The following is a 16,974-nucleotide window of genomic DNA, read 5'->3' as shown; positions in this document are numbered from 1 at the left end:
AACAAATAATATCTCCCTACATAGAAGGTCTAAGGTCAGACTTGATTCCAGCAGGGTATAGAATACCTAATTAATTTTTTCCTGCTAAAGGAAGTTGAATATTTTAGGTTATTGAAATAATCTTTACACATTATTTTATTTTTATTTATTTTTTGAGAGAGAGAACACATGTGAGCCAGAGTACGGGGGCGGGGGGTGGGTGGGTAGGGTGGTGGGAGGGAAAGAGAGAATCTTAAGCAGGCTCCATGCCTAGTGCAGCCCAATGCAGGGCTGCATCTTAGGACCCTGAGATCATGACCTGAGCCAGATTGAGTTGGACACTTCACAGACTGAGCCACCCAAGCACCCCACTGAAATAATCTTTAGATACAGAAGATGAAGAGCTCGTGTAGAGAGCAACTTTATTTTTTTTAATAAATTAATTTTTATTGGTGTTCAATTTACCAACATACAGAATAACACCCAGTGCTCATCCCGTCAAGTGTCCCCCCTCAGTGCCCGTCACCCATTCACCCCCACCCCCCGCCCTCCTCCCCCTCCACCACCCCTAGTTCATTTCCCAGAGTTAGAAGTCTTTATGTTCTGTAGAGAGCAACTTTAAAGCAGCTATCATGAAATCAAGAAGATTTCATAGAAGCCTATGACAACCTTACCTAAATAGTTTGTGAAATGAAATAGTAAATTCTTATTTTGTTATCATGTATGTTTACCATTTGGTATCCACTGTTGATCATGCTATTCATTCTGAATGGAGTTCCTTCATTTTGTCTTTGTGTTTTGTTTTATTTTTAAATTTCTTAGTATCCTGTCCATTTTTCAAAACTAATTCAAGCTCACCTTCTTTACCAGGGTAACAATTCACGAAACATAACTAAGTTCAGTAACTTATTTTTACTGTCACACAGATTCACATTGTATAATAAATTATTTTGATTTAATATTAATTTATATGGGTACATTTTATATGCCTCACCAACTAGCAGCTCCTCAGGGTAAAGACTTTGTCCACATCTTTGTGGACAAGCAAAGCTTGATAACTTAGCAATCAATCTTTGTTGATTTGTCACTGCAAATGAAAAAAAAAAATCAAAGTAGAATCATGAGAGCCCAAAATAAGATCCCAAGTCATAGGTTGCATCAGCAAAATAGTATTTTGTTTCAATAATGGAATTCCATACTTTAGCTCTTCTTTTTCTGTTTTAGTTAGAAAGTCAAGAAGTCTTAGGTTGATTGTCCTTCTTTCAATCAAATAATCTAAAATAAGTCTCACAAAATAGCAGTAGTTATTTAATTTAAAAAATGTCAGGTGCTAGGATGAGGTTTTTATAGCCTTACATACTCTTAAGTTAATAAACTACGAAAATATGCCGCCTTACTATCAGTTCATTCTGGCTTTAGATTACCTGCATTCAGAATAACAGTTAACAATAAAAAATACTATGTGAAGTAACAGAGAGCCTACTAGTGTTCAGAAAATAGTATTCCTAAAATTCTGTATTATAGTCTAAATATATAGAATATAAAGAATCTACATATCCAGTACAGAAGTTTTCAGTTTCTCCAACATGATATATTTTGTTAAAACTTATTTAACCAAACTAATATTGTTTTAATTCCAGCCTTGGAAATAATCAGGTAAACCAGATAAATGGCCAGATAAATGGTTAATCTCAGAATGTTTACTTGGAAATCTATTAAAAATAATAAATTTTTTTTGTCTCATTGAGTCATGATATTTCAGAACTTAAAAAAAATTAAACAAAACCTGAGAGGGCTCCTGGGTGTCTCAGTCAGTCAAACATCTACCTTTGGCTCAGAGGGTGACCCAGAATCCTGGGACCAGCCCTGCATCCGGCTCCCTGTCAGTGGGAGTCAGTTTATCTCCCACCCTCTGCCCTTCCCCAGCTCACGTGCATGCATGCACTTTCTCTCTGTCAAGCAAATAAAATCTTAAAAAATAAACTGAGAGAATGTCTACTGCAGTTTCTTAATTTTACAGGGAAGATTGAGGATGAAATCACGTGAGTTCCCTCTCCCCTTCCTCTTTACTTGCTGTTCTTCCTTCCTGTTCTCACTCCTTTCTTTTCTTCTTTAAACATAAAAGAACAACGTCGGTATTCTAAGATCAGTGTTGAATGTTTGGGGAAGAACAGCCCTCAGCTTGAGAAATTCATATTCCATGTCTGTAGAGTAGTTGTGTGTTTGGAGGCATACAACTGTGTAGTTACAAAGCTGAGATTATAATTGAAGTCTCTTCACTCCTATCAGAGAAAGCATACTCCTTCTTACACGTGTTGACAGATAATGGAGAAAGGACATACCACGTGTTCTACCAGAATTGTTGATAAATAGACCTGGGCGATGATTAGTAGCCACATAATCATGACCATTTCCAAAAGAACAATTTATTTTTTGTCTGGTAACCAAAGACTCTTATTCTGCTTATGATCTCCAAAGCAAGAGAGCTGCCGTGGATCTAGTCTCTACCTAGCTACTTTTCATTATTAAAAAATAAAGGAGTATAGTACATGTATAGTATACATACATATGTGTATATGGTGTCTAACTGTACTCATCCTCCACCCCAAAATGCTACGTAATGGATAGATTATGTGGGCAGACATACATCCTTTTCCACATGTATTAAGTAAGAAGCTCTGGTATGCAATACTGTCAAACTATTCAACTATAGTGTAGACTTTAATCCAGAATAAATATCCTCATCAAAAACATTCATATTAACACTATGCAGTACAGTGATGGGTTTGTTGTTAATGGCTCTTTATTTGTGGGAGGTATAGACATCTGAAGTGTTGTCACTGTCCATTTATCATCTTTGTGTGAACAAAGATAACATTTTTAACAATACCATACTTTCTTGATGTGGTCACCTTTAATAATAGAAACCAAAAGCAACATTTCCCAATGTATTCATCATTCTACCAGGAAGCAGATGTGCAGTCTTATTTTTCTCTTAATCATGTATTTATTTATTGCATTACATCTTTCAGTTGTGGATATTTTCCTGTAGAGGGAAATTCCAACCTTCCTGGAATAATAATTCCCCAAATTTTATATGTTTTTTTTTAAGCCGATGAAGTGAATAGATGTGAAAATACATTCTCCCTTCTTATATGTATTGGTCTTTTGATTGTTCCTCTATGTAGGTAGAGCTTGATTGCTTATAACTCTTCCTGAGGATATTTCTGTGATGGCATAAAAACAAACCTAGGGAATTTTTAGGGGAAACAATCATATCCCTACTAAAATATAAATCAGCTTCATAGAAAAGTTTACTACTGGGGCCTGGCTGGCCGGCCCAGTCTGTTAGGCACGTGCCTTCGGCTCAGGTCGTGGTCCTGGGGTCCTGGGATCCAGCCCCACCAGCTGGATCCAGTTCCCTGCTCAGCCAGGAGCCTGCTCCTCCCTCTCCCTCTACTGTTCCCCCACTCATGCTTACTCTTCTGTGTATGCACTTTCTATAATAAATAAAATCTTAAAAAAAGTCTGCTATCATCTAAATGTGAAAACTTACAATAATTGAAACTCTTATTATTCTAGCTCTTTTATTTCTTTTCTTCAAGTCTACTGAAATTTTTTGTGTGTCCTTTAGAGCATCTCTACCTTTGTCCTCCATATTTCCAGAGACTCTTGGTCCCATTTGTCCATGTATCCAGCCTAGATCTCTACATCAGGCATTTTAAACAAAACAAAATCAGCTTATTGTAACATCTCTTATGCTGCTGCTTTGATGTAGTTGATGTAGTTTCCTGCACAGTGACACAGAATCTGGTTAGTGCTCCATGATCTCCACAGTGGTTTATACCTGCCTGTATCAGGTGAGGGGCAGCAGGGAACTGCCTACGTGACTGTCTGCCCGGGTCTCAGAGAAGCATTGACTAGGGGCCTGCGGGCGATGGGAGACTGAGCTCAGCAGGCCTGGCTCTCTAGTCACCGTCATTACTGTTTTCAGCATGTGCTGTTTTCAGTACTGACCGATGCCAGGAATAATTGGCTTTTGCCACATGCATAAAGCTGTTGCCATTTATGTGTGTCCTGTTCTTATTGTTTCTCTTACCCACTGAGGTCTCGCTCTCCGACATACTTCTGGTTCATCAGCCACCCTCAGTAGATATTTCTCTCTGGCCAATTCATATGTGTTGATTTCAGGACATTTTCTCATCCAACTTTTGAAAATTTGGTGATTTCTACTCAACGTTCACAGCACCTGTGCACCATTATTCAAACAATGGTATAATCAGTTGCTTTGGTCATAATCTGTTATATCCTCTTGTATAAAACCTCATTCTCCTGTTTTATCTACAGATCATTCTGGCCTTCTACATATTTAATGCAAATGTGTAAAATTAACCAGGGGTTTTTTAATATTTTGTGTTCTTTACTGAACTTCTTAACCTCTTTTCTTTATTTCTATTACCACCATCCAATGAATAGCCTGAATTTTGCACAATAATCATCTCTAATCCAATGCAGAACATATGTTATGGGCTTAGTCGACATGGGTTCCTGTTCTGACTCTGCCACTTTATTGGCTTATAGCTTTTGGATGCCTTATTATATCTCTCTTAGTGTCCACATCTATAAAATGGGATAATAAGAATATTTAATAGATTACTGTGGGGATTAAATAAACCAGTGAGCTAGCTCACAGTGTAGGATAGTGTCTGTTCCCTGCGTAAATGTTAGCTGCTATTATTATCACTTTCCTCTGCTCTCTGTTTCCACTTAGTTCATCAAGTTTTCTTAAAATTTCTCTCCTTTCCATTCTCACTGCCAACATCATGATTCAAACCTTCATGATCTTTTGCCTGAATTATTTTAATAGTCTCCTAACTCATATTCCTTTTCTCATTTAATCATAAGCCCTAACAAATTTAGGATGTTGCATTCCAAACCTTTATCTAGGTTAGGAACAATATATTTGACAGGATCAAGGTCTTATAGAAAAATATAAAATTTAAGCAAAACTAAAAAGTTTATTATATAGGTGTGTGTGTGTGTGTGTATGGGTATGTCTGTGTGTAGGTGTATGCAATGTTGTATTAGATAAAAGCAAAAGCATCCTCATTCTAACCAATTTAGATACTCATGGTTATTAAATCTGTTTGGTGCTATTTTTTGGCACCTTTTCCTGTTGATTAAAAATTCCTGAAGCAAATATGCTTGGATATGTATTTATATAATTTTATGTTATGGAAAACATAAGAACTTGTGAACCAGTTTGTATCATTTTTTTAAGAACTTGTGAACCAGTTTGTATTTTTCCTTGATGTATATCCATATATCTCTATATATCTCTATTTTTTTCTACCACATATTCTCTTCATGATTTGCAATTCCTACACACATTTGTTCCTATTTTATATGAGAGGGATCAGGAACAGTTAAGCCTCTTCCTTTGTCAAAAGAAAATGACCTGAAGTGGACTTAAAATGTTGTGAGTTTTTAGATGTTGATGTACATATGCATCAGGTTACTGAAAATCCACTAGTAATGAAACCATTCTGGGTAAGACATGATTTTCTCCTGCCAGTGTGATCCCCTCATTATCAACCATGCTCAGATGCCACTGCTCTCATCCCATTCTTGCCCTAAGTGATAGCAGAATCCAGTATAAATGCTTTCGGCTGTAATCTCACTGTGCAGCTTAGATCATGCTGATCTTAGCCACATAAAACTATGATATAACCTCTCTATGTCATATCTTATGTGTCTCTTGAAATTTTGCTCTAAAATTCCAGCTTAAATGACATCCCTACTATGAAATTTTTATTGATTCCACTCCATTTCCCTCCCATCTCAATCAGGATATGATTTTTAACTATTTCACTTATACTTTATTTCTTTTATAGCACTTACATTTTGCTTAAAATGCAGCTGTTTGTATACATTTTTAAATTACATTGTTATCTTTTTGAGTACAGGACTAGATTTTATTGGCCAGCTATAAAAGAAATACAATAGGGTTGAATGTTATATAGTTTCTATATTCTAAAGTAGTATATAAAATGTATTATACAGAGTTTATGTGCCACATCAGGGGCTGACATTCAGTCTCTCAACAGCATGAAACACTGAAAGTTTCCCTCTGCATTGGATCAAGTCACTGTTTTTTCACTTCAGAACAGATGAAGTAATTGACTAATGTTTAGAGGCTGTGTGTTGAATGAAAAAAAAATCCATAGATCTTTAAACATGAAAACCAAATACAGCTTGGCTAGATGCTCAGACTATGAGAAATGAAAATGACTAAGGGCATTTTTTTTCTTGAATTTATCTTTTAAAAGCTAAATGGCTCAAAAAGTCTATATTCTTGGTTTTCATGAAATATGGTTGCCCATATTCATAAGGGTTTAGATAGATGGATGGATGGATGGATAGATAGATAGATAGATAGATAGATAGATAGATAGATAGATAGAGGTTAGGGTAAAAATATACTAGTTTTGGTTATATTAAACTTGAACATTTCTGTCAAAGGAGATATGGAGTGAAAACACAGTCTAGGAATTGGAGAAAATAATTACAAATCACATATCTGAAAAGGGTTAATATTCAGAATATATAAAGGACCTCTATAACTCAATAACAACCATAGACAATATAACCTGATTGAAAGAAAGGGCAAAAAGCTCTAATAGACATTCTCTTATCTCCACAGAAAAGAAATGGTTAACAAGCACGTGTAAAGATGCTTAACATCACTGATCATTAGAGAAATTTAAATCAAAACTTCAATAAGATGTCACTTCACACACTCATTAGGATGGCTGCAATCCAAACAACAACAATAAAAATAGCAAGTGTTGGTGAGGATGTGGAGAAACTGGAACCTTGTGCATTGTTGATAGAAATGTAAAATGATTCATGAAGCATCTTAGGATAACCATATGGAGTTTCCATAAAAAAATGTGAAAATATAATTACAACATAATCCAGCAATCCCACTTCTGGGTATATGTCCAGAAGACTTGAAAACAGGATATCAAAGAGATATTTGCACATCCATGTTCATTGCAGCATTATTCATAATAGTCAAGATGTGGAAACAACCCAATTGTCTATCAATGAATAAATGGCCAAACCCAATGTGGTATCATGTATATATAGTGAAAAACTATTCAGCCTTTATAAATAGGGACATCCTGCTACATACTATAACATGGATAAAGCTTGAGGACATTATGCTAAAGTAAAATAATCTAGTCACAAAAAGATAAATTTTGTATGGTTCCACTTAAATAAGGTATCTGAAGTAATCAAACTGAAAGAAATACAAAGTGGAATGATGGTTTCCAGGACTTGGAAGAGGGTTTAAATGGGGACTTGTTCAATGGGTATATAGAGTTTCAGTTGGATAGGATGAAAAATTTCTGGAGCTTCTTGCACAACAAGTGAATATGCATTTGATACTGAATTATATACCTAAAAATGGCTAAGATGTAAATTTCACGTTACATTTGTTTTACCAAAATTAAAAATTATTTTTTTAAAATACTGGTTTAAATAACTACTTAAAATCTAAGATAATTGTCATTATGTGATGTAGTGGCTCAGTTCAAGTTATCATTCAAAAAAATCTTTGATACAGAAACATTATTAACGGAGCAGACTTCTCCTTGGATAGACCTGTACTGGTAATCCATACTGTACTACTGAAAGACTACATGACCTAAATGAAGTACTAGTTTAACTGCCCTGAGTATCAATTTTATCACAACCTATTTTCGGTTAAAAATAATGTCTATCTGTAGGAGCTTGAAATGAAATATGTTGGGTTTAGCACATAATGAGCATTTTACAAAGTTGGTTATTATTGTTATTGATCCATTTTAAAAATAAATATTAAGACTTCTTTGTTGGAACAGGCATCTATGACTTAATTCAATTTATATTTGGAAGATAGGAATTACTTTTCTTTAGTATTTTTGAAAGGGCATTCCAACACGAAATGCTTGATTATTTACTTGAATCAGAATTGAAACACTTGGCTAGTTGAAGACCATTCTGAGAATGAGGAGAAGGGCACCTCTGGATGATTGAAGCTGGATTTCTGAATTGATTCTTTCAGAAATAAGGGGCTGTTTTGCCCATTTTCCATGAATTTACATTTTTCATAGTAAGTTGCCTTGGATCAGATAAACTGTAAGGAACATCTCTCATTTTTTCTTATTATGTTAAAAAAGAGCAGGCTTAATCTTTCTCAGGCTCTTTGTATCCTTTCTGTTGGACACTTGATTCTTTCTTATTTACCATTTAGACTTTCAGTCTTTATAGCCTTTATTGTTGTTGTTTTTTTAAAATTCCATTTCTTACTTTTCAACTATTACAAATACTCATGATTTTTTAAAATTTAGTTTTATTTTACTGTTTGCTCTCTCATGAGCACTGTGTTCTTCACAAGAATTGTCTTACTGAGTTATTACTCTACTACGTGGTGAGTGATACTATTTTCTACTTTTCACAGGTGAGGGGAGGTGAGGCACAGAGTTTAAATAACTTGTAGTTCCCTCCGACTAACAGGTGAAGACGGGATATGGACCCAGGCAATTTATTTCCTGAGTTGAGGCTCTCAAATACGCAAATACTAAAGTTCTTGGAGAGGCACTTTCAGGGCCTGTCTTTTAATTTCTTCTTTGTTCACTCTATATTTTAATGTTTGCACATTTCTTTTGGGAGTTCCCCCTTCCCTTCAAATGTAAATTACCATTTAGAATATACTGCTTTTCCCTCTCCTCTCCCTCACTTTTCATACCACATCCCTGTCCTTTCCAGGCCATTAGCTCACCGCTGGGGATGTCCCCAGCCTCTAAACCTCTGCCCTGTGACATTCCACAGTCGAATCAGTTCCTTTACTTCTGTCTTCCAAGGAATCTGAACATTTTAAATGTTATTTTCCTTTCAGTCAGTTCCAAGATGATGTTTGCCTCTGCTAAGTGTATTTCCTCTCGGCTACTGGAACCTTCTGTTCTGCAGATTGCTCCTTGGTGCATTTGGAAAGAAGTTGCCAAGTTTCTTTTTTGTGCATCTGCTTGTTTTTCAGTTCCTGGAAACTTGACAGAGCTTCCACTATTTTTCCACATTCTTCTTCCGTAAGTTTTGCCTCACCCTCCTAATACACCTCTGCCACATTGTTTTCACTCCACCCCAGTTCACGTCAGATTATCTTGTTGTTCCAAATGTTTAATTGTACCTGAACCTTCCACTGTCATTTCCAAGAGTAGTATTTTAATCAACTATGAAATGCCGTTCTGTAAAACAAATGGCTACGTATTCAGGAAACTTAAGCCACTAAGTTTTGTTCTTATTTTTTACCTCATCTACTTCATCTGCTTCTTTCATTCCTTTTTTTTTTTTTTACAGTAATACTTTTAGGGAAATTGCTCTAGTGACTCCCCAGAAACTCATGATGATGTGGCTTTACACAATAATTGCTGTTGTGAGAACTCTAAATGTTTATTGGTGCTGTGATTGAGGACACGAATCCCATCAGAAATAGAGTGCAGTGGAAGGATCACAGGACATGGAGTCAGAAGAGGCCCATCTTTGCTGTTGTTGGTTCCTCTTGTCAACCTGACTTTGGCTTCTCAGTAACTTCTCTGATTCTCAGCTTAGCATTTGTAAACTGGAGTTTTAATAATAATACCTAACTTCGAAGGTGAAGTTCAGATGAGATAAGAAGCACACATGTGTATTAAAAATTGGAAATTGCTACCCAGCAGGTACAGATGATTGATTCTTAAAGTGCAGAGATAGAAGTTTGTCAAGTGCATAAAATTTTTTAATGAAAACAAACGGAGGATGCCCTGGGTGGCTCAGCGGTTAAGTGTCTGACTTCGGCTCAGGGCATGACCCTGGGGCCCCGGGATCGAGTCCTACTTCGGGCTCCCTGCATGGAGCCTGCTTCTCCCTCTGCCTGTGTCTCTGCCTCTCTCTGTGTGTGTCTCTCATGAATAAATAAAAAATAAAATCTTAAAAAAATAAACAAATGGAAAATATGACTAAATCAGTATAAGAATTTGACTTGATTCAGTTCTGTTGAACATCAGGAGTTTTCTTAAAATGGTGAAATCTGTACCTTGGGTTTTATTTAATAAAAGAAAATTTCTAGGTACCACTGTGAATATTGGAGTGTGAAGTCGTGGGTGGGTACCATACTTGTTTTGCTGACCTGGAGAGCATAATCCAAAAATAATACCTGTGTGGGTAGTTCACAGTTTCTTCCTGTGATGGGATGGGTATTCATTCCAGTATGATTCACAGGGAAGACACAGATGGCCACCATGGACATGCAGCAACATGTGTTATTATGGATGAAGCTCCACCTGGGAATTCTTTGCTTCCTTCTGTGGGGAGCCATCTCACTCCCACAAGGGTGGAGATTTCAAGGTTTTATATCTACCCACATGTCTAATTATATAAGTGATTCATTTACGTTTTAATCTTTAAAAAGACTGTATTGCAAACCAACATTTAGAATCACTGGAAGCAATATTGAAAGGACTTAACCCATTTTATTCCTTTCTGGAAACTGCTGAACTACTTTACATTTCAAGTCATTAATGAATATGAACACACTGTGGAAGATAAAGCTAAATTTTTGAGTCCTTTTGAGACTTGAGCTTAAATTATTAGTATGCTTCTAACATTTCTTTGTTCTGTTGATTGTGTTTTCTAGAATCCTGGCAACATCTGTGGTCAAGTTGCTTGTATCTTACACATACAGGCTGATACAAGCTCTTTCCCAGGACAGTGCCTTGTTCATTATCAGACAAACAGATTTATCCCTTGCATGTTTATACTTCCCTTCCTAATCTGAAGGCTGCTTTTTTTTCTTCCTTATCACAGTTGTTCTCCATGAACCACTCCTCCTGGTACCGGCTAAGTAATAATGTTTTTCCTCCAGATTATTCATATCTTTTGTCTGTAGATAGCTCCTCTGCCCATCAACTTGTTGCTCAGCCAAACTTAGTGCTTGTTTAGTACTTTAATCTTGCATCAAAAATTCTTTTCCTCTGCATCTTAATCATTTTTCCATCATGTCTCTGAACTCCTTCCAACTTCTCTGCACCTTTTGGATAATGAGGTGCCTGAGTCTGAGCACCAGGTGCAGCCCCACCAGTCCTGTCTAGGAGGGTCCCATTGCCTCCAGTGCTGCTAGAATGCCTTCTGATTCCCCGAGGTACTCATTAGAGAGACCTTGCCTGTCTCTACAGGCAGAGTCAGCATGCTTCATCTCCCCCATTCTCCTTGCAACTCCCTTCCTGCTCATCCTTTTTCCAGGGTGAAATCTCAGTTTCTCTCTTTTTTTAATACTAGTCTTTGCAACTTAATAAAATGGCATTCAGCTCAGGTTTTTATCCATAAATTATATATTTTGGGGAAAGATGTGATAGGTGTGATATCTCTGGAATAGTTACACTGTAAATTATGGCTTGTGTTTCTTAAACACTGGTTAGTCTTTCTTTCTCTCTTTCTTCCTTTACTCCATTTGTTCCTGCCTTTTTTCCTTCTTCCCCCCAGTCACGTGATCATTACTGACATCCTGCCGTCTGCAGGCTGGTGTGAGGGATGGAATGCAGCCCCTGAATTCTAGATTCTGCTCTAACAGTGATTACTGTGTAGCTATATCAGATAGCTCACACTCTGTCACTTATGTCCTCATACATAACAAGAATTGGGTTCAAAAATATGATGGCTGAGAATAAGGTATTTTATTCACAGCTTATAGGAATAGTGAGAGATAAATCCCCAAAAAGTTTTGGATCATTGAGGAGGACGTTGAAAACTTGAAAAGCTGTGCATCAAACAGTGAAAGTCTTCTCATTGCCTGCCGATCAAATTTGTCAAAACACCTTCAGAGCATGAGTATGATTTGTATATGAATGGAGAAGTGAAGTGAGGGAGGTGGAAAGCGAGCTAGCAAATGTTGTAATAGTCCAGGAACTAGACAGAGAATAGAGTCCATAAAGATTGGAGCATGGAGGAAATTTGAGTGTGGTGCCATGGGTTTGGGAGCTAACTTTAAAATGAGTAGCTTGTCCAAATTGCTTGTATTGAGTTTTGCCACTTGGGGTGTTTTCATGGTTAATCTAGACTCTGAACCCCCTTCTGCACCCTGCTGGTGTGGAATATTTGGAGATGGCCATCTGGAAACTGATCGTGACAGTCCCCTCAGTTGATTTATATGCTTATAACTGGTTAAGAAGATTTTGAGGTCAAAGAGCAGTCACTGTCCAAATAAGGTAGGTTTAGGGTCCAGTGTGAGTACGAATAGAAGGGATAGCCAGAGGGGGTTAATGGAGACCAGGATCCCTCAGGAAATATCCAGTGGCTGCCGTGGGGGAGTGTTGCATTAGAAATAAGTAGAAATAAGCAGATATCCGGGGCGCCGGGGTGGCCCAGTCGGCTAAATGCTGGCTTCAGCTCAGGTCATGATCTCAGGGTCCTGGGATGGAGCCACAGCTCAGGCTTCCCTGCTCAGTGGGGCGTCTGCCCCTCCCCCTGCTCATTCTCTCTCTCAGAAATAAATATCTAAAATAAAGCATTCATATCTGAAAAGATGGTATACCTCAAGGTCAAGTTTCTCCTTATTCTCAGACTGCTCCTTAGATAGACCTGTACTGATTGATAATCCATACTGTACTACTGAAAGACTATATGATATATTAATTATGCACAAAGTTTGGGGCAAGGATCAAAGGGTGGAGGGAAGACACAAAAACTATACCAACTTGCTGACTTGTTCATAGAAGCATCTTCTTTAAGAACTTAGTCTCACTTGGAGAAATAAAATTTTTCTGTTAATATTTTGAAATCATTCATCCTTCATTCAAGTCATTTTCACTTAAACTACATCAGTATTTTAACATCAACATTGTTACCTTGCTTGACATTAACATTATTTACTGTCATGTCTTTAGTAGTGACTTTATATATACCTCTAAGGAAATAAGAATAAATCTCTTCTTTCTTTAAGTATTTTATTTATTTATTCATGACAGAGAGAGAGAGAGAGGCAGAGACACAGTCAGAGGGAGAAGCAGGCTCCCTGCGGGGAGCCCAATGCGGGACTTGATCCCAGATCCTGGGATCAGGACCTAAGCCAAAGGCAGGTGCTCAACCACTGAGCCATCCAGGCATCCCAAGAATCAATCTTTATTCTTATAAAATAAAGGAACAGAATCAAAACTTGTATTTTTTTTAACTGAATAAATTTGTGTTAGGGATAGTGAGATTTTCTATATGTTAACCTGGCATTTATTCCTAAAGCAGGTTTGGTTCTCTGCACAGTGACTTACTGTGTTTATCTTTATAAAGAGTAAACTATTATGCAAACTCACTTGCATTTGGGAACCGTGGTGCTAAGTGTTAGCAGCATCACTATTCCAAACAAAATGTGTTAGAATCATTATGTGATAGGTTTCCTGTGGGAATTTCCATGAACGGTTTGAGTTCATGAATGGCTGTTGAGTTTAATAAGATATTCATGTAGTGTAACTTTTTTAAAAAAAGATATTATTTATTTATTTGTTTATTTAATTTTTTAAATTGGAGTTCAATTTGCCAACATATAGAATAACACCCAGTGCTCATCTGCCAAGTGCCCCCCTCAGTGTCCATCACCCAGTCACCCCAACCCTCCGTCCACCTCCCCTTCCACCACCCCTGTTCATTTCCCAGAGTTAGGAGTCTCTCATGGTTTGTCACCCTCACTGATATTTTCACTCATTTTCTCTCCTTTCCCTTTATTTTCTTTCATTAATTTTTATATTCCCCAAATGAATGAGACTATATAATGTTTGTCCTTTTCTGATTGACTTACCTCAGCATCATACCCTCCAGGTCCCTCCACATCGAAGCAAATACTGGGTATTTGTCGTTTCTGATGGCTGAGGAATATCCCATTGTATACATAGACCACAGCTTCTCTATCCATCATCTTTCGATGGACACCGAGGCTCCTCCCACAGTTTGGCTATTGTGGACATTGCTGCTATAAACATCGGGGTGCAGGTGTCCCGGCATTTCACTGCACCTGTATCTTTGGGGTAAATCCCCAGCAGTGCAATTGCTGGGTCGGAGGGCAGGTCTGTTTTTCACTCTTTGAGGAACCTCCACTCAGTTTTCCAGAGTGGCTGCACCAGTTCACATTCCCACCAGCAGTGCAGACGGTTCCCCTTTCTCCACATTCTCTCCAACACTTGTTGTTTCCTGCCTTGTTAATTTTCCCCATTCTCACTGGTGTGAGGTGGGATCTCATTGTGGTTTGGATTTGTATTTCCCTGATGGCCAGTGATGCGGAGCATTTTCTCATGTGCTTGTTGGCCATGTCTAGGTCTTCCTCTGTGACGTTTCTGTTCATGTGTTTTGCCCATTTCATGATTGGATTGTTTGTTTCTTGGCTTAATAAGTTCTTTATAGATCTTGGATACTAGCCCTTTATCTGATCTGTCATTTGCAAATATCTTCTCCCATTCTCTAGGTTGTCTTTTAGTTTTGCTAACTGTTTCTTTTGCTGTGCAGAAGCTTCTTGATTTTATTTATTTATTCATGAGAGACACTGAGAGAGGCAGAGACATATGCAAAAGGAGAAGCAAGCCCCCTGTGGGGGACCCGTATGGGACTCAATCCCAAGACCCCGGGATCAGGACCTGAACCAAAGGCTCAACTGACCCAGGTGTCCCTGTAACTTTTTTTTTTTAACTATCTCTTATGCTAGTGATTTTCTTGGGTTACATGTTGGTCTTTTTTAATAAAGAAATGTCAATTGCTTAACTTTCGGCTTGCTATCTTTTTATACATATTCTTTATACTAAATGGATATGGATGACATATAGGCAGTAGCTTTCGGGGGGGATGTAAACAATACAAGGGGATGGGGTTTGATTCTAAATTGGTAAGCATCTTAAAATTAGAATGTCATCAAGATCCTAAGTCTTAAAGAGAGGTTTGTTTTTCTCAAGAGGCAATTTTGGAACTTTACCTTCTTAAAAATACCCTTATTCCTTCATTCAATCTAGCTCTAGAATTCTATGAAATGCATGAAAATTGAAGGCTTTTTTATTGTTGTGCCCAAGATTGCAAATCCGAGAAACCACCAAGGAGCCGACACCGATGCAAACACAGGAGGGTTTATTTACAAGCTCGAGCTTGGGTCCAAGTGTGCCCCACACAGCGGAGCAGGGACTTGGACCCCAGGTGGGTTTCAGCTTAGTTTTAAGGGCTGGTCTCGGGGACCTCCAGAAGGGGTGGAGCAATTCCTCAAGTTCTGTTTACATTTTGATATGGGGCCTTCAAGGGCATTGAGCTCTGTTCTCATTCTAATAGGGGCTTCCTGCCACTGGCTTGGGCTCTGTTCTCATTCTAATAGGGGCTTCCTGCCCTTGGCTTGGGCTCCGTTTTTATTCTAATATGGAGCTTTCTAGGACGTTTAGCTGTAAGCTGTTTTATTCCTGTAACTGAAGTAAGGTAAAGTTCAGCTCTTGTTCACAGGGGCCTGGGATGGCTAGACTTGTGCTAACGCTGAACTTAAAGTGGAATGGCCTTAATTTTCTTGGCCCCCACAATCTTAATTATTTATCTTATGGCATAACATGAAATAGAAGTATAATAATACCTTATTTTGTCTGTGTGTAGCATTTCTAAGCATATATATATATATTTTCTAAGCTATCAGCAATAGATGATGAAAACAACTGAACTTGAGAAGAAAGATCAAAATAACTGAACAAATCCAGATAAATTTGGACTTAAAAGCACATCAGGTAAAATAAAGGGAACTGCATAAATGTGATAAGTCATATTGTTCACTCATTATTTTCAACAGCTCAACATGAAATTGTTCATTAAGGTGCCTTCATTTTTTAATGAGAAATCAAGGACTGTTTATTGTCCTATGATAGGTTCGAAGATCAGCCCAGTAATTATTAGGGTCTTTATTAATTTGCATTCTATTAAAGATCTAACCTGCATTAGAAATAAGTAGAAATAAGCAGATATCCGGGGCGCTGGGGTGGCCCAGTTGGTTAAGTGCTGCCTTCAGCTCAGGTCATGATCTCAGGGTCCTGGGATGGAGCCACTGCTCAGGCCTCCCTGCTCAGCGGGGCATCTGCCCCTCCCCCTGCTCATTCTCTCTCTCAGAAATAAATATCTAAAATAAAGCATTCATATCTGTAAAGATGGTATACCTCAAAGGTAAACAAGCTATAATTATTTTATTATACTCTTTCAAATAATAGATGTTTCACAGTCACTAATCATACAAATGAATCATTCACAAGATGTCCTAATTAATATCATCAATAGGGGCTGCTCACCAGTTTGCCCATAACTAAAGATTAGTGTATTCTTGCATGTTACTCCCTTGTTGAAAATACATTAAGTTTCAGTTAGACTAAATGTTATTAGGGGTTTAGTATGTATCCATGGAAAAAAAATAACTAATTGACCCATTAGGGAGATTAAAACTAAGAGCGCAGCCTCATAAGCACTAAGCTCTAATGGACAAGTTAACCAGCCGCCTAGTGATGTAGTCACAGTAAGAAGCATAGTTTGTTAATTATCATTATTTCTTAGCAATGTATTTTTTAAATTATAAAACAAAATAAAAGCATTTATATCATGATAGAGTGTTTAGTGGTGAAGTATACCGATAATATCTTCATCTCACTTTGAAAAACATTTAAAAATCAGATAGATTGGCAGGATGGATAGATACGCATTAAAGCGAGTGAAGAAAAATGTTGCTTATAGAATCCAAGTGTCAGGATATAGATGTCTGTTGTACACTTTTTTATGTATATTTGACAATTTTTATAACTAAAAAAAATTTGCAGAATAAAAAGGGCTATTACATTATTTTAAAGCAATCAATGTGATAAAACATAAAGGGAGATGCCAATAAGAACATAATTCCTTATGAGTAGAAAGACAAACTGCCATATTTTAAAA

The 16,974-nt window shown here is 37.4% G+C and overlaps 1 protein-coding gene across 2 annotated transcripts in view; it reads left to right on the top strand.

Moving 5' to 3' along the window:
* SEMA3D (semaphorin 3D) overlaps window positions 1-16,974 on the top strand; it is a 205,491-nt gene that overhangs the window by 19,263 nt on the left and 169,254 nt on the right. Inside the window, exons 2-3 of one of the 2 annotated variants that reach the window (XM_055300974.1) lie at window positions 15,102-15,222; window positions 15,694-15,788. The exons of the other annotated variant lie outside the window; for it this stretch is intronic. The gene's annotated coding sequence lies outside the window, so the exon portion shown is untranslated. The remainder of the gene's footprint in view (window positions 1-15,101; window positions 15,223-15,693; window positions 15,789-16,974) is intronic. 2 annotated transcript variants of the gene reach the window in all.

Source organism: Nyctereutes procyonoides, unplaced genomic scaffold (assembly GCF_905146905.1).
Source record: "Nyctereutes procyonoides isolate TBG_1078 unplaced genomic scaffold, NYPRO_anot_genome, whole genome shotgun sequence".
Classification (NCBI taxonomy): domain Eukaryota; kingdom Metazoa; phylum Chordata; class Mammalia; order Carnivora; family Canidae; genus Nyctereutes; species Nyctereutes procyonoides.
The sequence above is the reverse complement of the archived record's forward strand: the minus strand, read 5'-3'. Positions and strand labels throughout refer to the sequence as shown.